At 41.6% G+C, this 24,020-nt stretch overlaps 4 non-coding genes across 4 annotated transcripts; 3 read left to right on the forward strand and 1 right to left on the reverse strand.

The window, feature by feature from the left end:
- Window positions 1-1,827: 1,827 nt before the first annotated feature.
- Window positions 1,828-1,909, forward strand: trnal-aag (transfer RNA leucine (anticodon AAG)). Its single transcript has one exon. It is a non-coding gene; the product is annotated as a tRNA-Leu (tRNA).
- Window positions 1,910-9,870: 7,961 nt separating this feature from the next.
- Window positions 9,871-9,942, reverse strand: trnai-uau (transfer RNA isoleucine (anticodon UAU)). Its single transcript has one exon. It is a non-coding gene; the product is annotated as a tRNA-Ile (tRNA).
- Window positions 9,943-13,329: 3,387 nt separating this feature from the next.
- Window positions 13,330-13,412, forward strand: trnal-uaa (transfer RNA leucine (anticodon UAA)). The gene has a single exon. It is a non-coding gene; the product is annotated as a tRNA-Leu (tRNA).
- Window positions 13,413-23,579: 10,167 nt separating this feature from the next.
- On the forward strand, window positions 23,580-23,661 carry trnas-gcu (transfer RNA serine (anticodon GCU)). Its single transcript has one exon. It is a non-coding gene; the product is annotated as a tRNA-Ser (tRNA).
- The last annotated feature ends 359 nt before the right edge of the window (window positions 23,662-24,020 follow it).

The raw sequence follows: 24,020 nt of genomic DNA on the forward strand, positions 1-24,020 counted from the left end.
ACACTTGCATTCACCTGAATTAAAAGGCATGGGATTTGCCCGTAAGGATAAATTCTGTACAGTAAGACAGGAAGAAAGGCACCGCTGGGAATCGGACCCAGGATCTCCTGTTTACTAGACAGGCGCTTTAGCCAACTAAGCCACGGCGCCGGAAAGTGCCGTTCTTTGACAGCCACTTGGACACGTCTCAACTGCTCTGAGACATCTGCGTTCAGTGTGCACCGAGCCCGCTCGCCTTGCAAGTTGTCTCATTTACATGCGATAGCTCCACCACTAAGAGAAAGGATGAGAAATGGCTTTTATCTGGCACTTTTCATGTCAGAGGATCTCAATCTGCTTTCCGTGTACAAGAGGATGTCCAACTCATGTAGCTAAAGACGTAGACGACAGTGCTCCGCTGAAATCTTGATCTCACAACCCTCGGCATGACTCCGCTGTGTTCTGCTTTTGACAAAGGGGGGAAAAGACTTCTTTCATCACACGTTTTGCACTGTTTACGGTGTTTCCAGTGCTCTTTCTTAAATGAAAACCAGGAATCGGCACCATATGAGGTGTGACTAGATAATATTGGAACAAGTAGCCTCGCCACTCCATGCGTGACGTGAGCAAAGTGTAATTCCTGTCTTTATTGTGTGCTTGTTAGAGACTTAGCTGGCACCCAGAGCGCTTTAAATCCGGGAGTCAGCAGCCCAAGACAAGAGAGCTTCCTTCGTCTATGTTTTTTGCGTGAAGGTGGGAAACCATGCGTGTGCTGCAAACGATCTTAGTATCGAAGTGCCGTCCCACATAACCGATCCGAACAATCTGCTTTACAGAGGAGCACTGCCGGAGCTTATCGTTGGCAAACTGAAGACCAGGCCGACCTCTTCTGTGACTCTTGAACACTGAATCTCAAGGTTGTGAATTCAAGCTCCACGCTGGCGGGAAATTCCATAGGTAATGATCACATTTTCTTGCATGCTAATCAAAAGAAATATAAAGAAACTTTTCCCGATACCAGTTTTTTACAAAAGTAAAGGCACACGGCACATGTGTGCCACATCACGTCCGAGTTTAGTGACAACTACCTCAGAGATTGTAAGCTGGGTAGTTTCAGATCAGATCACTTTTTTTATCAAAGGTTCAAGCAAACCCGAATACTTTTGCAAGAGACATTTCAGAATCCCAGTCAAATCCAGTACGATTGCTGGATCCTTCGAATTCGACTGAACTATAGCACAGATCTGCAGTCCACCATTAGAATACTGTGGGTGTGTTGTATAAGCCACACGGCCGAAATAGTTCTAAAACAGGAGATGCATCCTCGTTTAGGAATGTGGTATAAAGTGAAATGGTCTGGGAAGAGTCCTACGTTTGAACAGTTCAAAATAGACGTAAAGGGGTATTTACGGACTCTTTCGAAATGTAAGAACAAGCTGTGCGGACCTTATCAATATTTACCTTGTGTAATCGTTTTTCATAAAGTGTAATTGTATTATAGCATGTGCCCCTGATGATTTTCTTGATACGTTATATGTGCTCTTGTTTGTATTGTATGTAGTTTTGTTGTTCAAATAAAACGTAAAAGACACAACTTTCCGGATGCGGCTGCTGTAAAAATAAAATGACATCAAGGGTGCTGTACGCAGAGGTCTGAAACCTGCTCCACAGAAGATCTTTATCCAGAGGTGTTAAAGAAGTCGAGATCTCGCCATGAGAGGGGAAGCATCTCAGAAAAAGCAGGTGCAGTCAGTTCCACGGTCATAACGCCACTAAGTCGGGCGACAAAAGCAAAACCCACCAGGCTTCCTCCGAGCAGGTAATGAGACAAAGAGACAGGGTACAGTGGGTAGTGTGGCCGAGCGGTCTAAGGCGCTGGATTAAGACTCCAGTCTCTTTGGGGGTGTGGGTTCGAATCCCACCGCTGCCAGGTGCTTCTGTTGCGACCCCCTTTCAACTGGCTTCAGACGAAAGGGAGGGAACTGCTTTTTGGCAGTCTCTCGAGAAACTTAGCAAAGTGTTTAAAGATGCTTTCTCAGCTTGACATCAAGGCACAAAACAAAAACCTTCTTGCGTCCTCTCTACCCAAAAGCGCTTTGCCACTTTTTGCGTTATGCAGGGAACGACGTCTGCCCAGATCACTTTTGTGTCAATGCAAATCGTAGTGTGCCCTCCGTTTTAATGTTGGCTGTGCTGGCGTGCCGCTTCTGTCTGTGAAACTTGAATGTTCTGCTTCTTCACACCGAATCGTTGGCGGGGGTTGAGCTTGTTAAATCTTTGCGCATAGTGCTCCTTTGGAAGTACTTTGTCCAAGTTCAAAAGCGATCGTGGGATTTACTTCATGCGTTCAAGAAGCATGCCTCGCACAACAGATTTAAATGGGGAATGGAGCCTGCTTCTTGCTGTTTTTCCTGTGGTTGCAGTTACAAAGTTGATCGTGCTTTCACATTCTGTTAACAGTATTCACTGGCTGAGCTTTATTAGTTGGTTCGTAAAGGAATCTCTGCTTCGGTTCCAGAAAAGTCATCTGTAGTGTGTTTTTTTCCATGCCCATGGCAGTCTTTTAAAGCTGGTAGTAATGGCGGCGAAGTTAATTTTTTATCCTCTTTAAAAGAATAAGGACGGGCTGGGGCGAGCTCCATTTACCACTCTTTCAGCTAACCGCCGAACTCGCGAACTGATTACACTGCAGAGCCACAGGCGCCTCGCTTTTCTCCATTCTCTGGGTTAGGGTGAAAAAAAAAAACTTTGCTGGTATTAGCTGGCCTGCTGGGAGTACCTCTTCTTCACTGATAAGCAAGATTTGTGTTTCATCTTTCGCAAGCTGTATAGATTTCTTTCAAAACAAGTTGTTCCAGAAAGGAAACGAACACTTGCATTCACCTGAATTAAAAGGCGTGGGATTTGCCTGTAAAGATAAATTCTGTACAGTAAGACAGGAAGAAAGGCACCGCTGGGAATCGGACCAAGGATTTCCTGTTTACTAGACAGGCGCTTTAGCCAACTAAGCCACGGCGGCGGCAAAGTGCTGTGCTTTGACAGCCACTTGGACACGTCTCAACTGCTCTGAGACATCTGCGTTCGGGGTGCACCGAGCCTGCTCGCCTTGCAAGTTGCCTCATTTACGTGCGATAGCTCCAGCACGAAGAGAAAGGATGAGAAATGGCTTTTATCTGGCACTTTTCATGTCAGAGGATCTCAATCTGCTTTCCGTGTACAAGAGGATGTCCAACTCATGTAGCTAAAGACGTAGACGACAGTGCTCCGCTGAAATCTTGATCTCACAACCCTCGGCATGACTCCGCTGTGTTCTGCTTTAGACAAAGGGGGGAAAAGACTTCTTTCATCACACGTTTTGCACTGTTTACGGTGTTTGCAGTGCTCTTTCTTAAATGAAAACCAGGAATCGGCGCCATATGAGGTGAGACTAGATAATATTGGAACAAGTAGCCTCGCCATTCCATGCGTGACGTGAGCAAAGTGTAATTCCTGTCTTTATAGTGTGCTTGTTAGAGACTTAGCTGGCACCCAGAGCGCTTTAAATCCGGAATTCAGCAGCCCAAGACAAGAGAGCTTCCTTCGTCTATGTTTTTTGCGTGAAGGGGGGAAACCATGCGTGTGCTGCAAACGATCTTAGTATCGAAGTGCCGTCCCACATAACCGATCCGAACAATCTGCTTTACAGAGGAGCACTGCCGGAGCTTATCGTTGGCAAACTGAAGACCAGGCCGACCTCTTCTGTGACTCTTGAACACTGAATCTCAAGGTTGTGAATTCAAGCTCCACGCTGGCGGGAAATTCCATAGGTAATGATCACATTTTCTTGCATGCTAATCAAAAGAAATATAAAGAAACTTTTCCCGATACCAGTTTTTTACAAAAGTAAAGGCACACGGCACATGTGTGCCACATCACGTCCGAGTTTAGTGACAACTACCTCAGAGATTGTAAGCTGGGTAGTTTCAGATCAGATCACTTTTTTTATCAAAGGTTTAAGCAAACCCGTGTAGCGGTAATGCTTGTTAATAAGACAGAATTAAGTGTTGCGGTGCTTTCCCAAATGAGGCCTCATCTCTCTGTTCATCTCTGTGGTGCAGCCACAGAGAAACTATTCATGTAGGCTGATTTAAAGATATTTTCTGTTGATAAGGGACAGCTCCCAAAGGGGGATGCACTTAGCTAAGCCTGGCTATCATGATCAATGGTCAACCATTGGTGCCTATCTGTCTAGGGAGTGCCAGATGGACATCTGGACTGCATTCCTAAGTGTCAGGAGTAAGTGACTCATATCTCACCTTGATCAACCAATCAGGGACTGGTAGGGCCGAGTAACGCACGTGGGACTCTGATGCCCATGGAACTTTCAGCCAATCAACGAGCTGAAGTTCCTCCAGGTAACAACAGGCAACACAGAGGGCCTGAGAGAATTCTGTGAACTTTTTCGGACAATTCAAAGGAGAATTCCAGGGCAGGACGACCCAGGAGCAGAAGGCTCCCAAGGGAAGGACATTCTCGCAGCGCGCCTCCTGACCATCCTGAGACTCAGCCCGGACAACCACGGAACGGCCAGTGGGTTCGAGTGCCAGAACTTTCCTTTGTTCTAAGAGTCTAGAGCGGAGGTTGCCAGAGAGTAACCAGAGGATCCACCCGAGGTTAGCATCAGCAGTAAGCCTCGTGAACAGGTCGGAACTGTGGACAGCTGAATCACTATTCAGAACTAGCGCTTCATCAGGAACGAACCGGTCCTCTTCCTGACTTGCTGGGACCCACAGTCATCTTTTCTCCTGTGCACAAACTTTGGTAGTTAAAGCCAACACTAACTAGCCGGTCAGTGAGCGTCAGCAGCGCACCATCGCAAGCCGCACAGCACAGCCTGGCACGGAGCCAGAGAGCCCGCAGGAGATCTGAATCCCCAGAGATTGGATGAGAATTCAACTTCAATGCATTACAGCTCGAGAATTCAATTGTTATCCCAACCAATTGATATCAATTTAATTCCTAAGAGTTATGTACTTGTTTTGAGTATCCAATGTAGAAGTTATAACCAAGTTCATTTACGAAACGGTCTAATTGAATGATATACTGAACGTATTTCCTCTTGATATATGTAACTCTTCGTAACTGATTGAATATATACCTTTTGTATTCTGTTAACCCTCTCGATAAGATCTGTTTGGTTTACATGCATATTCTATGTATTAATAAATGTATCCTCGTGTATTAGTACCTGTGTGTGTGTGTTGTTTGAGTTATAGCGCATGGTTGGATTCTAAAGCCATTAAAAGAATCATTTTGTGATTTACTGCTACAATTAATAATTGTCCCAGTAAATGCCAAAACCCTACAGAACTGGTGCCTTCAGAGAGCACACTAAATTTAATTTGGCGTCCCTGGGTGGGCGTGGCAAGACTTAAATGAGTCAACCAAGCGGAATAATTCATATAAAACACTGTGGGTTTCATACACGACAATACAGAGTGCTGAAAGCCGAAGACAAAAAGTTCCCCTTGCTCTTTAAGCAGTGCTTGAGTGTTTTGTGATCTTTTGCGATCTACCGGGTTGATTGCATACTTGATCTTGTGGTTTTCTGTGGTAAAACTGTGATTTCGTACTAGTTTAACGATGGTTGCTAAAACACACATTTCAAGGGTTTATTCATTGCGAATCTCCACCCGTCAGTCAGAAAGATGATCTTAATGCATACAGATGCACAGACCATGAAAATGACTGATATTAGGAGATTCGCGCAGAAAGCCTGGGAGTATGATGTCCAACGTCGCTCTGAGCAAAAAGCTGTTAAAGCGACTGTATTCGCCATCAGAGCCAGCAGGGTTAACTCCCTCCTGCTCGAAGGAGCACAGGCTCCTGAGCTGGCTAAGCCCCGTTACAAAGCAGGCACACAGGACCGCACCCAGCGTCCTAAGTGCCATGAGAACACCGGGGGAGGGAAAGGGCTAGATAAAGCTGAACAGAAGGATTCAGTAGCCGCCCGCCTGGCCAGGCTTGAACAAGTTTTATTAGGACAGAGACAACAGCTCCCCAAGGCTGCCGGAAGCGTGAATGAGCTGATACTCTCCACTGGAGGAGGCGGAGACCCGCCCCCTCTCCCTCCCTCAGTCTATCTGATTGAATGGAAGGGTTCCTGCCTGGATGAGGTCAGCCACTCCCAAGCGAGTGCTGACTCCACCCCTGAAGTCACAGAGCAGGCAGTAAAACAGAGAGGAAAAGCAGGAAGCTTTTACCTCAAGGCTGCCATGGGAGATGTCTTACACAGTGAGACATTGATTGACACTGAGGTTGAAAGGTGTTTGATGTCATACAGCAAGCTCAAACGGGTAGAAAAAGAAAAGGGCATGCGACTCAGAGTGGAACCTTTGGTGGATCACTAGAAAGGCAAAGTGTGGAAACAGGTCAAGGCTCCTAAGCCTTCTGTACAGAAGGAAAGGGAGGCCAAGAGGGAGACTGTACTCACACAGTGCCCACCAAACACAGAAGCCCATGTGAAGATTCCTTCTGTTCACTCTGGACAAGAAATAAAAATATTTTATAATAGACCTCTAAAGTTATCCGTATAATAGACCTCTAACCATATACGTATAATAGACCTCTAAAGTTATACGGAACTCCAACCATATATGTATAATAGTCCTCTAAATTTATCCGTATAATAGAACTCCAACCATTTATGTTTTATGAACATCTAATAATAGACATATAACTGACGTATTACAATAGACGTATATTAGAATTTCATTCTAGACGAATTGCGGACCACATTTAGACGTCTAAGGTATGCGTTTAATAGACGTATACTATACGTCTTTTGTTCACTGGGAATGGCAAGATCGTATTTGGAGTCCAGCATTTCTCATTTCTTATGCAGAGCCATCGACTCGGAAAGCACTGCCGAGCGCAATAAGGAATTGTGGCTTCAGATCGCTGTAACTTAGAGCTGCCTTGGTCTGTTCATGCTGCCTACAAGCTTTGAATTGCTGCCATTTTCTGCAAGCGTTCCATTCTGAGGTTTCATGAAATTCCTTACATTTGAGACAACACTAAAATATTTCATTTGGGTTACCTAATAAATAGTGCAAACTGTATCTGCATGGGAATCCTTTGGCTCATGAAGCCGTTTGTTATTCTGTTGTGAGGTGTGAGGGGCAGAATGCAAATCGAGTTGGTGAATAGAAAATGAAACAGGAGTCACTTCTTGAGCTACGAATTCCAAAAAGTATGAAAACCCATGGATTTTAATAGTGCAGAATACTCACAAATTGCACTGAGTTGCTTGCTTACTTCTGCTGCTTTTACAGTCATTCACTGTCAGCTAGCACTGGAACAATTCAAGAGAGGTAAAAATGGAAGCTGTTAGGAGTGGGATTTGAGCCCACCCCTCCATTTGGAGACCAGAACACCCAAGCTAGCTTGAAAGACACACATTCTTGAGTTTGGCACCTTAGACCACTCAGCCATCCTGACAAGCAAGAGCAAAAGCTGTGCTGAATGCACCAGTAGTTGACTAAACTGAATTTCTTCCCTGAAATGATTTGCTTGTGACGAGCCAAGTTGCCTTGAACGGATCTTGGAAATCAAATATACGGATGGATTCAGAGTGTGCTTTCCAAAGTTTGTGTAACATTTTCCTTTGCTAGGGCGCAGTTGTCTTCCCAATCTTGATTACCTAAAACCGGGTCCCATCAGTGTAAAACAGCTTTTCTTCCTGGGGAACAAAGGTTGTTTTCAATATTTCTAATTTTGGTTTCAAGATCGCAATTTAGTGTGATTTTAAGAAATTATTTAACATCATATGCGATCTAATTTTCTGGAGCAAATGCGTTTTTCTATTGTAATCTCTTGTGAATGTGTGCATAGGTTTCATGGTTTCAATATAAGACTATAAAATGTCTTCTTTGTATTATTCTGTATTAATTTGTGAAAAGACAATAAAGTTCTTAACAAATCCCATATATTTGATTTCTGCATTCTGTTAAGGCTTTAACAGATAACTTTGCACTACAATTTTGAGACAGAGTAACAAGTAGAGACGTTTTGCAAGTTACTTGATGAGCTAGATAAAATAACATGGCGGTGAATAAGGAAGGCACAGTAGGTTTAGAAGACCGACAACTTAGCTCTTGGCCACCATCCCATTGCATTCAAAGTCTCAGCCTACTATACTATGTTGAATCAACGCTAGTAATATTACTGTTGTAATAGAGGAGACCTGGCGACCCTTAAGTTCAAGATTGTGGATTCAAGGGTTTTTTGTGTCCTTTCTGATCCCTCTAAGCTTTTAGTTGGACAGTGCAAGCAGGACGTGATAGTGTTCAGTGATCCCGAGTGCCTTATGACCTTTGCCTGATTCAGCTTTCTTTCCATTTTGAGCCTCGTTTCAGATATTGCTCTGAAAGCATCGGGTGAGCAGGAGTGTGTCTGAATCGAGGAAGATCTGCTCACAAGTAAGTATTAAATACTTCAGTGTTTACTGTTCGAATACCACACTTTGTTAAAACACGGCTGCTTTTTAAGCTAATGTGTAGCGGTTTTTGAGCACGCATTGTATAGTTAATTCTGTTATTAATAAAACCTTAAATTCACATAATGGAATTTGGACGGCGCAAAGTAGTCTAGCCCCTGTACAACTGTACATGCCCGCTGATTAGAGCTTAAAACTACAGTAGCAGGAGTAGCAATAATGGCAACAACGAATTCGGCATTTCTCATGTCTTCTGCAGAGCCATCTTATTGGAATGCACTGCCCGAGATAAAAGAGGACTTGTGGCTTCATTTTTACAGACTGCTGCGTTGCTCTGTTCATGCAGACTACACGCTTTAAATTTATGATATTTACTGCAAGAGTTGATTTTCCAAGTTTTTTTTTTAATTCCTCGGATTTGAGCAGGCACTAAAATATTTCATTCAGGTTCGCCAAATACATTGTGGAACCCGTATTTCCAACGGAATGCTGTCTTACATGAAACCTTTTTGTTATTCGGTTCTGAAGTTTGAAAATGAAAATGGAAAGGGGTGACTCCCTTCGTAGGCTTGAAAGAAGTCCAAGCAACATAAAATCCCACGAATTCTCACAAATTGCATTGTGCTGCACCTTTCTTCTGCTGCTTTTATAATTCGGGCTTCAACATTTGAATGCATACCTTACTTCTGCTAATCACATTCAAGCATTCACTAAGCTTTTTCCTGTCCATTATGTTCTTGCTAAGCAGTTTCTCTGTTTGCCTCCTATTGTGATTGCCAGCGAGCACAAGAGGACTGGAACAGTGTAAGACAGGGTAAAATTGTCAGGAGTGGGATTTGAACCCAAGCCTCTATTTGGAGAGCGGAACACAAAGCTTAAAAGACACGAACCTATGAATTCATAATTTTAAACCATACGACTATCCTGAAGAAATGTATGCTGAATGCACCAGTTGCATCCGATTTTCCGTAACTTTAGGACGATTGACACGACTGGACGAAAACAATTTGTGGCGTTAAGCATGACATAGTCTTGCAGGCAGACAATGTTTTGTCCCACTACTTATATAATTTTATCGTTTTCTTGTTTAAAAAAAAAACACGGTCTTCTCGTTCCTAAGTCAGATTTTAAGTGCTTTCGAACCTTACTTCCAACCTAGACTGACAGCTCACTCGATCTGTTTGTGATCAGACTGTGGAGTGGATCTATACCAAATGCACGTTCCTTCCCAATGCTGAGGCGATCATTCGGAAGATGGGTGTGAAGAGAGACAGGCTTTGTAGAATAAAAAACAGGGCAGAATATGCAAGAACCCTAATTACTGGCGACAGTTATGTTCTTCTTACTACAGAGACTCCTACATTGCGAGTTTTTTTAAGACTTTGAAACTAAAGGAAAGTGGTGACAAATGAAGCAGACACAGGCGGGGCTTGAACCCACAAACTTGGGTTTATAAAACCAATGCCTTACCACTTGGCCACCGCACCTTAAAAGAGTTTTAACAAGGAGATACATAGCAGCGGTGTGACTCCAACAGATGCTCATGAAGAGACTGGAGCTTTAATCCAGCTCCTTAGAGAGCTCGGCCGCGTTACTCTCGACAGCGGCTCTTCAGCTCTTGTTGTTTGACCTAGTGGTGTTATGACGCATGGAAGCAACTGCAACTTCGTTTTCTGAGATGCTTTCTCTCACGAGGTGAAACCTCGACTTATTTGGCACCTCTGGATATAGTTCTTCTGTAGAGCAGGCTTTCACACCTCTGCTTATAGCGCCCTTCAAATCATTTTATTTTTATAGAAAGATGCATTCCAAAACAATATCTCCTGTTTTAAAAATGCTTTATGCGGTGTGTTTGATTAAACGGACAGTTTTCTTATTGTAGAATGCAGATCTGTGCAGCAATTGTACTGGATTTGACTGGGATTCTGAAATATTTATTGCAAAGGTATAACTTTCATGAACCTATAACAGACCTGAAACTCCCTAGCTTCCAATCACTGATGTTACTGTCCTGAAACTCGGACGTGATGTTCTGCAGACGTGCAGTGTCCCTTTACTCTCGTTGTTTTCAAAACGACCTCCGTTGTCGGGCGCAGTTGAAGTGGAATTGGCCTGACTGCACAGGAAAGTACAGAATGATAAAATGTTTCTACGGCTCAAAATGTCCCTTTAGACCCTCGTCACGTCTCTGTTAAGAGCGGGCAGGTAGAGAGCTTTTACAGATGCTCATGATTTTTCACACGGGGTGTTACCTGTTGTAGTGTCTCCCCAGTGGGCAAAAGATGTACTGTAGAATATACAGTACGTTGATTAAACGCATACCTTAGACATATAAATGTGGTCCGTAATGGGTCTAGAATGAAATTCTAATATACGTATATCATTATACGTCAATTAGACATCTCTGATTATACAGTATGTCCATTATACATAAATGGTTGGAGTTCTATTATACGGATACATTTAGAGGACTGTTATACCTATGTAGTTAAAGGTCTATTATACATCAAAGATAGGTCTTACAGGTGTAGAAACTAGTAAATCAAGCCAATGATTTGGTTTAGAAATTTATTCTGAAAATATACAATTATTCACACCTGAAAAATATGTAGTTCAAATTATGCATTTTATACAATATTGTAATAAACATGATAATCATCATAAAAAACACAACTAGTAAACTTCAGCTTCAAATTATAGTAACATGGGAATATATATAGTAATGACAAACACAAACTAATTACATTAACATGCTAATATTTAACTCAAAACCACATTTCGATTCAAATATAAGTTTTAAAAATTACAACTTCTATATTTCCACGAAAATAGTATTAATGTAGCACAAACACTACTTTCTAATAAAGACAGAATGAAACTGTTCTGTGTCTCATGGTGATCCTCCTCTCGATACTAATGAAATGTTTAATATGATCCCTCGAGAAAAAAAGGTGTCAATATCCGCCTGGAACGATTGATGCCCCATCAAACATTTTGTAATATCCCCGGAAGTTCATACTGCAGAAACCTGATTCGTGGCTTAAATTCAAGATAAACAGTCTTCCTAACTTCCCTTCGATAGCTCAGTTGGTAGCGCGGAGGACTGTAGTGGAAATGGTGAGGCATCCTTAGGTCGCTGGTTCGACTGCGGCTTGAAGAAAGGTGCTTTTTGTGAACTTTAATCAAAGAGTTAAAATAGCAAATCTTTTTCACTCAGACGTTGATCAAAAGCTCAATAAACCACGAAGCAGAGGCTCTTGTTCCGAATTAAACTCCCGTCTGAATGTCTTGTTTTGGCCAAAATCTGATCTTTGAATTTAGGGACTACTCTGTCGGCTTTGTAATTCAAAAGTATACACAAATGTCACGTTTTTTTTTTGTAGATATAAAGGTGTTCTCTGTTTTCAAAGGAAAGGATATGTACTTAATTGGCTTTATGATTTGGAATTGATTTTGTATCGTTATATTATTGAGTTTGTGTTTTTTGTGTTTTTAACGTATTGTGGACTTATTTTTGAAACAAATGCTTACAAAGGCAAACAAGGCACACATCTGTTTATACCAGCGGTGAATTGTACATTTTTATTTACAAGCTACTCTGCACTTTTGGGAGTATAACAGGTTCGATATAAAGTGGGAAAAATATAAAAGGGGAAAATACCCCGGACTGCGTGTAAAGCCCTCGTTGTGACTGTTGTTTTATTGTTAAATACGGCGTACTGTGCACGAAATGTTGCAGAAACACAATCTGATATTTTAATAATTATTATTTTAATAATTTGATAAGTATGAGGCCCCGGATCCAAATCTTCAGTTCTGTTTTTTTTTTAAAGTGATATCTTCCCTTCCTCTCGTGGAAATCACACGATGTGAGCAATTGTTTTTTGTTCTTTTTTTTTCACGTTGCGATCCAAAGAGCCTCAGACGCCCAGTCTGACAGTAACCAAACCAGAATGGATTCTGCTGGGAGCCGGACTGAGCTCATTCTCACTCCCTGTGCTGAAAATTCGCATACTGTTATTTAGACATCGCAAACCAGTCCGACCTCATACAACATTCTGTACCCGCTGAGTAGATCTTATAGCAGCTACAGCCAGAGTAGCAGTAATGGCAACACAGTGCTTGGAGTTCAGCTTTTCTTATTTCTTCTGCAGAACCAGTGGTATCGGAAAATACTGATCCGCATAAGAAGCGCTACCGGTTTCAGATAGTTTTTATTGAGCGCTGCTCTAAACTTTACATTTGCTCAGGCTTGTTTTCCCCATGAAAAAAGACATTTCCCTAAATACATTTTACTTTTTTTTCATCAAGTAGAAATAAATAAAACATATCATTCCATTTAAGCGCCACAGGCAGGATGGCTGATGGTCCAAGGCGTTGCGTTCAGGTTGTGGTTTCCCCTAGAGATGTTTGTTCAAATCCCACTTCTGACAACGAAGTTAGAGTAGAAACGATAACATCCCTAAGTAAAAAAACATCTCACATTTCATGTGTTTAATGTTAAGTGTCTTAGTGGTTGCCTCGGTGGTTGATGGCTCTTCTCTCTTGCAGGGTGATGGCAAAATTCTGGAGAGAGGGAGTCTCCTACGTTAGGCTGCTCTTCGTCAAGAGCGGAGACAACAGGAACAGACTTCAAACCGACATTAATTACTGAGAGCAGGCGAAAACGTCTTTGGAAATGAGGAAATGTCTGCTGACAGTAAACAGAGCTCACGCTGAGCTGCGGACAAGCGCTCCTCGTTAGTACAGTGCTGAGTACCCCTGCTTGTTGCGCGGGAGACCGGGGTACGTTTCTGTGACAGGGCGCTGGTTTATTTTTTTTAATTGTTGAATCATATGTAAATGTTAAACAACTGAGCAGCATATTGCTATAGACCAGGATGGCCGAGTGGTTAAGGTGTTGGACTTAAGATCCAATAGACGAAAGTCCACATGGGTTCGATCCCCACTCCTGGTAGTGTTGTAATACGTTTTAAGTGACAGAACACTTTGATGATTTACACTCTATTTAAATATGAATTTACTCAATTTCAGTTCAGTTCTCTTCACTCCCACTCCCTGGCATAACTGAACTCTCACTATCGCATACTGAAGGCTTTACATCCATTAGCTGTGATACAGCTCCCAATAAAGACGGAATCAAACAGTTTGTTCTGTCTCTCATGATGATCCTCTTCTCGATCCAAATGAAATGTTTAATATGATGCCTCGAGAAAAAAAAGGAGTGAATTTCCGCCTGTAATGATTGATGCCCCATCAAACATTTTGTAACATCCCCGGAAGTTTATACAGTAGAATCCTGGTTTGTGGCTTAAATTCAAGGTAAACAAGACTAAGGAAACGAGTTGGAAACTTGATGTCGAATTAATCACCCGGAATATTTCACTACATTGGGCAATATGTGCCAGAGAGGAGTACTTTAGATCCCTTCGATAGCTCAGTTGGTAGCGTGGCGGACTATATTAGAAACAGTTAGGAATCCTTAAGTCGCTGTTTTCACTCCAGCTCGAAGGAAGGTGCTTTTGTGAACTTTAATCAAAGAGTTAAAATAGCGAATCTTTTTCACTCAGACGTTGATCAAAAGCTCAATAAACGATGAAGCAGAGGCTCTTGTTCCGAATTCAACTAACATCTAATTGTCTTGTTTTGGCCAAGATCTGATCTTTGAATTAAGAGACTACTCTGTCTGATTTGTAATTCAAAAGTAGATACAAATGTCACTGTTTTCAAAGGATAGGTACTTAATTGGCTTTATGATTTGGTATTGATTTTGTATCGTTATATTATTAAGTTTGTGCTTTCTGTGTTTTTTATCATATTGTGAACTTCTTTTTTAAACAAATGCTTACAAAGGCAAACACAGCACACATCTGTTATACCAGCGATGAATTGTACATTTTTATTAAGTACAATCTACTGTATTTTTAGAAAAAAATGGCGTACTGTGCACGATATTGTGATATCTTCTCTTCCTCTCGTGGAAATCACAAGATGTGAGCAAATGTTTTTTGTTCTTTTTTTTTCATGTTGCGATCCAAAGAGCCTCAGACGCACAGTCTGACAGTAACCAAACCAGAATGGATTCTGCTGGGAGCCGGACTGAGCTCATTCTCACTCCCTGTGCTGAAAACAGAATTATCTCTTCCCCGAACATCGTCTACAGCTGCTAGATATTGCTCTGCGTCCTACTGCTCCAGCAATTCCTTTGACCAAAGACAGATCACTTGTGCGCTTTTAACCTTCTTGCAGCTACAGGCTCTTTGATGGTTCATGCTGATCATCCTGTGGATCCAAAAGAACATTTTAAAGCTGATACATTTTCGATTGTAATTTGCATCTAGCTACAAGGTCCCTGGAAAAGAGATTTTATTAGTTGCGTGCAATCGGTATCTTTTACTTGACGTATGGTAGTAGAAATAGTTTGAAAAATGTTTTCTTAAGAAGATTGTATTACCAGGACCTGCCTTTAGCGCTCAGTAGCGATTTCGCTGTTGATATAGATGGAGAAGAAATGTAAGATGAATGGATGATCTAAGCTAAAATAGCCCTAACACCCCTCCTGTAACAGTGTTTGTATTCATAGCAAGTAATATTCTTTTTCAAACCCGACCGTTGCTTTTGCATTAGGTGTTATGTAACCATTAGCGGTTTCGGTAGCTTCTGAAGAGCGCACTTTTCCAAACTGAAGCCTATAAGAACATTATTCAAGATGCACCATGGCCCAGAATCGTGCATCGGGACAAGGATTAACATCAATTGAAAGTACTCCCAAATAAAAGATTTGACCGAAAAATTAAAAGAGTAGGCAAGTATTAAAACAACACCATAACTTCTTGACATAACTTCCAAACTCTTTCCTGGTTCAGGCCATGTAAAATGACACCATTAGTGGTCATGCCGAGGTTGTGAGTTTAAGCCTCACCTGGAGCAGCCTGGTTTTCTGTCTTGACATGTAAACAGTGTTTTGTGTTATTTGCTAAATGGAGAGAGGATTCTGTGTTAATTGTGCTCCTCCTTGAAGAGGTCAAGATGAGATGTTCACGAGGCTGGTGGTAAATATCCTATCCAGGAATATTTTTTGTTCTTTATTGGGGAATATCGAATATCCGGGCTGTATATCGGGGCTGTAGGGGGTCAGATATATAGATGTAGTAAACACATTAGTGGAGACGGTGTGTCTGCTCTCTGTGAGAGAGACTGGCGGGAAGAATAATCTGTGGTCTGGGAAGAAGAGACCCTCGTTGGAAGAGCGGCGCTCCTCACAGGAGAGAATGAAAAAAATCTTTTTCAGGGACGCTGATTTTTCTCTTTGGGGGAGTTAAAAGCACTTGTGGCGAGTGACCTAGTGGTGCAACGGTAGCGTGTCTGACTCCAGATCAGAAAGTTGTGTGTTCAACTCACGTCGAGATCAGCTGATGTGTTTGCAGGTGCTGTGTTGCATGTGTTTGCCGAACCCGGAAATTACACCACGCAGTTGGGTTTTATCTGTACACCACTTAAGTAATCTGAATGAAATAACAGAGCAGTACAAAACACCCAGTCAGGAGCTTATGCAGCGAATCATCTTGAACACGACAAGAGAAAAGGCACACTGCACAAAAAGCCTGATTTAAATCACAAAACCCCGGGAGAAGTCGAATCGACAATCTTATAAAACGAAATCAGACGCGTTATCCATTAAACCACTAGCCCGTCACGTAAATGAATTGCACCATGGTGAGTTCTGCGCCGCTACTAGTAATACCCCACCCCCATCTTAAATTCTAAGTGAGAAACGTGTTTTCTACATTTTTGTCAGTTTTAAAACTAGGAGTATACGGCACTCTGCACAGTGTACGAAGTAAATTATTTTCGCAGTAATTAATTTATTTATTATATTTATTAATAAAATAATAAAATAAATTTACTTCGAAGTACGAAGTACGAAGTAAATTATTTTCACAGTAATTAATTTATTTATTATATTTATTAATAAAATAATAAAATAAATTTACTTCGTACACTATGCAGAGTGCCGTATACTCCTAGTTGCGGCACACACGATATATACAGTAAAAAGCCTCAGGCACTGTGTTAGATGTGTTTTCGACGTTATATATGCGTTTATTAATGTCGTCAATTTTACGGTTGCAATTCGACGTTGATTATACGTCGCAACGACGTTTATATACGTATAGCCGTATTTTCGCTGTGAATATACGTATATTCGACGAATCACCGCCCACTGGGAATAGGTTTATTCCATGCTGAAAAGAGAAGAGAGAAAACATAACGTTTCAGCTGTGAAACCTTCTTCAGGTTTGTTTTCTCTCTTCTATTTTCAGCATGGAATAAACCTACAGTATTACTTGTTCCTTTGCAGATTCGAATGCTGACGTAGCTACCCACCTGAATATATTAAACGTTTCATCTATATGATTAACATAATGTTCTCCTGAATAACTACTCGAAAGAAGCCGCAGCTCAGGTGTTAGAGATATTTGAAATTGGATCAGTGGATTTAGAGTCCAGACTGTGAACTGACAGCTGACACAGGTCTTTTATAGAACCGTTTTGATTTTCTCTACTTTGTCCCCGTAACGTCATTGTCCTGCTCGCAGCCGAGCCCGACACACGGTACCGTCTGGTTTCTGTCGCTGGGCGGGTCTGTGTGGGTTCTAATGCCCCAGTATTATGACGGGGACACTGGACTGTAAACAGGTGCCGTCCTTTGGCTGAGACGTAAAACCGAGGTCCTGACTCTGTGGTCATTAAAAATCCCAGGTCGTCTCTCGAAAGAGTAGGGGTGTAACCCCGGCATCCTGGCCCAATTTCCCATTGACCCTTACCAGTCATGGCCTCCTAATAATCCCCATCTCTGAACTGGCTTCATCACTCTGCTCTCCTCCCCACTAATAGCTGATGTGTGGTGAGTGTTCTGGCGCACTAGGGGAGTCCCCATTACCTCTAAAGCGCTTTGAGTGGAGTGTCCAGAAAAGCGCTATATATGTTTAAACAAATGTAATAAAAATATCATGTTTGATTAATGTAAAAACTGATAAAGCTAATGCTTTTTTCAGGGCTATATCTACTTTTTTAAAAAAAGAGAAGTCTGTCGCGATTGTGAAATTTGGAGAACATGCACCAGCGGGTGCCTTCACATCTCCAGCTTCAGTCTCGCCTGTAGCTGCAAGAAGGTTAAAAGCGCACAAGTGATCTGTCTTTGGTCAAAGGAATTGCTGGAGCAGTAGGACGCAGAGCAATATCTAGCAGCTGTAGACGATGTTCGGGGAAGAGATAATTCTGTTTTCAGCACAGGGAGTGAGAATGAGCTCAGTCCGGCTCCCAGCAGAATCCATCCTGGTTTGGTTACTGTTGACTGTGCGTCTGAGGCTCTTTGGATCGCAACGTGAAAAAAAAAACAATTGTTCACATCGCGTGACTTCCACGAGAGGAAGGGAAGATATCATTTTTAAAAATATCAGGACTGAAGATTTGGATCCGGGGCCTCATACTTGTCAAATTATTAAAATAATAGTTATTAAAATATCAGATTGTGTTTCTGCAACATTTTGTGCACAGTACGCCATCTTTATCTAAAAATAAAACAGTCACAACGAGGCCTTTACACGCAGTCTGGGGTATTTTTCCCTTTTATATTTTTGCCACTTTATATCGAACCTGTTATACTCCCAAAAGTGCACAGTAGATTGTACTTAATAAAAATGTACAATTCACCGCTGGTATAAACAGATGTGTGCCTTGTCTGCCTTTGTAAGCATTTGTTTAAAAAATAAGTTCACAATACGATAAAAACACAGAAAGCACAAACTTAATAATACAACGATACAAAATCAATACCAAATCATAAAGCCAATTAAGTAGCTATCCTTTGAAAACAGAGAAAACCTTTATATCTACAAAAAACTTGACATTTGTATGTATTTTTGAATTACAAAGCAGACAGAGTAGTCCCTTAATTGAAAGATCAGATCTTGGCCAAAACAAGACAATCAGACGTGAGCTGAATTCAGAACAGGAGCCTCTGCTTCTTCATTTATTGAGCTTTTGATCAACGTCTGAATGAAACAGATTCGCTATTTTAACTATTTGATTAAAGTACCTTCCTTCGAGCCGGAGTCAAACTAGCAATTTAAGGATTCCCAGCTGTTCCCACTACAGTCCTTCACTCTACCAGCTGAGCTATCGAAGGAATGTCAGGTGCTGCTCTCTGTCACATACTGCCCAATGTTGTGCAATGTTCCGGATGATTTAAATCACAGATCGACATCGTTTCCAACTCGTTTATTAGTCTTTTTTACCTTGAATTTAACCCACGAACCAAGATTCTACTGTATAAACGTCCGGGGATATTACAAAATGTTTGATGAGGCATCAATCATTCCAGGCGGAAATGGACTCATTTTTTGTCTCGGGGGATCATATTAAACATTTCATTTGGATCGAGAAGAGGATCACCATGAAGAACAAAACTAAGTTTCATTATGTGTTTATTAGAAGCTTTATCACAGCTAATGCATGTAAAGCCTTTAGTATGCGACAGTGAGAGTTCAGTTATGCCGGGGAGTGAAGAGAACTGAAATTTAGTAAATTCATATTTAAATAGATTGCACATCTTCTAAGTGTTCTGTCACTGCAAAATTACAGGAGTCTACCAGCTGCCAGACGTGCTTGTTTTGGGACTATTTCCAATAAGTATCACATTAGTAGTTGTGTGTCCTTACTGGTATCTTTTAAACTGTGAGGGACATTCGGTTATATACAAACGAGACAGAGACACAGTAATAATCCTATTTTACAGTGTCCTGCATTTTAATTTACTGATCAGATAAATTGAAATGTTCTGATTCAGAACCCCTGCAGTTCGTACTAATTAGAACTCAACAATGCTCCTGAGTCCTGAGCACTACACTGAGCACACGTTCAGCTGGGCTCTGACTTTGTTCAGTATGACTTTTTGTTGCATTTGATTTCGGAGCTGGAGATGATCTCCATATTCTACTGCACTAACAAGTCTGAAACACAGTACACACAGTACACACTTTTTAAGTGAAGTCAGGTTGTTAAAAAATTAAACCAGCGCCCTGTCACAGAAACGTACCCCGGTCTCCCGCGCAACAAGCGGGGGTACTCAGCACTGTACTAATGAGGAGCGCTTGTCCGCAGCTCAGCGTGAGCTCTGTTTACTGTCAGCAGACATTTCCTCATTTCAAAAGACGTTTTCACTTGCTCTCAGCTTTTTATAGACGGTCATAAACGCTCATGAAGTAATTCATTTCAGTTTGAAGCCTGTTTCTGTTGTTTCCGCTCTTGATGAAGAAAAGCCGTGCGTGTGAGACTCCCTCTCTGAAGAAGATTGCCGTCACCCTGCAAGAGAGAAGATCCATCAATCACCGAGGCAACCACTGAGACAATTAACATTAAACACGTGAAATGAGAGATGTTTTCTACCTAGGGATTTTATCGTTTCTACTCTAACTTCTTTGTCAGAAGTGGAATTTCAACAAACGCCTCAAGGAGAAACTGCAACCTGAATGCAACGCCTTAGACCACCAACCATCCTGCCTGGGGCTTTTATATGGAATTATATTTTATTTATTTCTACTTGTTGAAAAGAAAAAAGTGAAATCATGTAATTAGGGAAATGTGTTTTGTTCATAGGGAAAACTAGTACGAGCAAATGTAAAGTTTAGAGCAGCGCTCAATAAAAACGATCAGAAACCGAAAGCGCTTCTTATGCGGATCAATATATTCCGATACCGCTGGTTCTGCAGAAGAATAGCCGAACTCCAAGCACTGTGTTGCCATTACGGCTACTCTGGCTGCAGCTGCTGTAAGACCTAGTCAGCCGGCACAGAAAGTTGCAGGAGGTCAGACTGGTTGGCACTGTCTAAATAACAGTGTGCGAATTTAAGCTTATGTATTACTATTTACAATGTAATACATGCTCTAAAAGCGTTAATCCTGCACTGGCTGCTATTTGAAACGCCTTCATCAAAGACGCGAATTAGAGATTTATGCAGCTGGCTTTTATGCTTCACAATACATTGCAATCAGGAAAATAAACCAATTAGAATAATGCAAAACAACGTCTGTTCTTAAAAATGATAGCTGTTTTACACTGACGTCGCTCTTTATGAGATAATCCAGATTGTGAAGACGACTGCACCCTAGCAGATCAAAATATTACACAAAGGCTGTAAAGCACACTCTGAATCGATCCGAAAATTTGATTTCCGCGAACCGTTTAGGCTCCAACAGGGAACTTGGCGCGTCTCCTGCAAAGCATTTACTTTACTGGTGCTTTTAACAGACCGTTTTATCTAGCTCGTCAGGATGGCCGAGTGGTCTAAGGCGCCACACTCAAGAACTCTTGTCTTTCCTTGCTTGGGTGTCCCGGTCCTCTGAATAGACGGGTGGTTTCATATCCCACTCCTTACAGCTACTATCTTACATGTTTCCCGACTGTTGTGCTCGCTAACACGGAAAAATGGAGAAACCAGTTTGCGGGCACATGATAGGCAGGGAAATGCTTCGTGAACTCTTCAATGTGATCAGCAGAAAGTCAAATAGGCTTCGAATTCTGCCTTAAGAACTGTTTGGGCTGCCTGTAATCTGGAAAGATTTACTGCAAGGTATGCATTCAAATGTGAAAGACCGCAATAAAAAAAAAACAGAAGAAGATTTATTAAAACATTGTTTTCCTTGCGGTTTCTCCTGTATTTCACTAAATGTGGCATTGTGAAATCAACCTGTAGCCCTACAGAATGCAGTCACTCTCCCAGTGACAGCGGCAGGAGCCGAGACGATTACAGTATATCACAGCTCGAACAGAGTTCGAAAATCTAGGCAAAGTGATTCATAGAACATGTGTATTAAACTTTCCTATGTGCCTGGCCTTACTGAAGTATTTGTAGCTGTATTTCAGCTTCTGTCTATTTCTATACTTTACAGTAGATAGTGTTTAGCCAGAGAGATACAAGCGCTATACCCCCACAGTAACCGTCCAATAACCTTAACTAAAGCAGGAAGATCAGTTTCTGCTCGACACAGCTGTTTTCTGAACTGCAAATCTCCAACACAGGCTGGAGGCGCTGTGTGTCCAGGCTGAGCGGTTATATGAGAAAAGACTCAGCGAGCTGCAGGTGCGGCTCATTACTCTGCGCTCCCCATGCGGAATGCACGCGTCCTCCCTGCTTTATTACCTTCATACACTCCTCTCAAACCACAGCAAACTCCGTGAACATTTACTGGGTCTTTCTTTCCGAGATCACAGGCAGAAACAATAAACACGCTGAAAACAGGAAGGTATTCCTGATCGTAGGCGAAGATGCGCAAAAATAAATTTCCTAAAATCCAATAAAGTCCTGTCACGTTCAGTTACTATTCTGATGTATCTGAATAGTTATGGCAATGTTGTTAAAAAAAAGAGATAAATGAACTTTTTTATTTCATTCGAGCTGTAAATTTGAAAATGTTTTATTTTCAATTATCTAAATAATACAAAACACAATCACTCATCGTAAGCGTCTGACCATTGATATTCCGGAATTATAAGCCCGTACACAGGCATTGCGAAATCACACGCTGACAAGCAATTCAACGAATATGATGCCTTTCAGGGGCTGAATATTAGACACGAGTCATCGTGCGGAGTTTTTTCCTCCACTACCGCAGTCTTTGCTTCGGACCACCCCTCTTGCCACATTTGCGCTTTATTTTCGATTTTCTGTATAGAACACCGAATATCTTGAGGAAGTCTGGCAAGCGAAGACTGCTGGATTATTGACGTGCAAACATTGGTTCAAAATCAACATCCTCTGCTATGTTGCTTCTTTGATAGTTTCTTCAAATTCCTCATCTGACTTTTAATATCGAGGGATATTGAGCATAATACCATACTATTTGTAGCTTTCTTTTGATCGCCTGTTTTATTAAAATGCCAGCCTCTTTTACAGTTATTTTAGATGTTTGGCAAGGTGTAATATCCTCCCTCGCATCCTCAGCTAAAATATTTTAAAAGTACAACAAAATTACATTATATTGAACAGCACTAGGTTAACATTTAGAATTCAAATTAAGGTAAATATACGAAAATATTAAAATATAACTCCGGCGATCTGTCGTTTTTGCTTGTCAAGTTCTCAGATAATTTTGCACTGTATTTTTAATTATTTTAGCTGAGGATGCAACAGGAGTATAAGTGAATTCTCCCGCCACACATTGGAACATAAATTTCCATGGGTGAATACTATCTGCTTGGAAGTTGCCCTTGTCGGTAATTATTGGAAATTCCCGGTAATGTTGACTCTATCGCAGTCTTTACCTCTGACCAACCCTCAATTGTTTACTACTACAAATATCAAAATAGTTAAGGTTTTGCGGACAAATTAAATATCTGTGGTGATGATGTTTACTATGGGAGGAAGTGCGTCCCTGGGTGGGCTCAAAACACCCAACGTTGGGTTAAGAGCCGAACACGCCAACCAAATGCACCACAGAAACGTTTACCCGCCCCTTTTTGGCATTTACATACTTTTGGTGAACACAAAATTCGCTCACATTTCATCTTTCGTAAGATATATGATTTAAAAAAATTCCACAAAGGAAATGAATACATGCATTAAACCAAATCAAGCCCTCTGTGAGTGTCCCAAATGATCTGTTCTGTAAAACAAGACAGGAAGAAAGGCTTCGCTAGAATTTGAACGCAGGATTTTCTCTTTATTAAACAGGTGCTTTAACCAGCTAAACCACGGCACCGGCAGAGCACTATGCTTACAGCCACGTGGACATACCGCTCTGAGACATCTGCGTTCGGTGTGCGCTGAGCCTGCTCGCCGAGCAAGTTGCCTCCTTTTCATGCACTAGCAGCCCCGATACTAAGAGACAGGATGAGAAATGGCTTTTATCTGGCACTTTTCATATCCAAGGAGATCGATGTGCTTTCCGTGTACAACAGGGTGTCCTCTATACTCGCCACTGAAGCACAGGACACGCCTGGTGGATTGACATCACTCAAGCAAAATAGTGAAATGGCAGGTGGAAGAGGAAAATGACCCTCAAGAATGAAGAAAGATGATCTTGAGCGCGCCAACTCATGTCCGAAGGGGCTGACTTTCTTGACGAGGTGGCCGAGTGGTTAAGGCGATGGACTGCTAATCCATTGTGCTCTGCACGTGTGGGTTCGAATCCCATCCTCGTCGTCTTGAGCTTCTGACTTGTGATCCATTTCTAAGTCGGGTTTGTGCACTTTTGCTACTGTAGTAGAGCAGTAATATTTCTAGCGTTGGCTGAACATGGCTTACAACAGTAGCTGACAGACAATAGTCTCTTAATATTTAGGTTACACTTATGTTTTGTACTGCTTTCACCTGATATTAATAGTAGTCCTGATGAACGGTTTTGGGACATGGTGCATCTTGAAAAATGTTCTTGTTAATTTCAATTAGGAAAAACTGCTCTCCCCAGAAGCTGAAACAGGTCGTGTTTAAATAATATGCAATGCAATAGCAACGTTTGGAGTTGAATCTAGATATGAGTCCTTACCTGTTACAGGAGGCGT

The sequence above is a fragment of the Atractosteus spatula genome, unplaced genomic scaffold, assembly GCF_055471065.1.
Source record: "Atractosteus spatula isolate fAtrSpa1 unplaced genomic scaffold, fAtrSpa1.hap1 Scaffold_87, whole genome shotgun sequence".
NCBI classification, from domain to species: Eukaryota; Metazoa; Chordata; class Actinopteri; order Semionotiformes; family Lepisosteidae; genus Atractosteus; species Atractosteus spatula.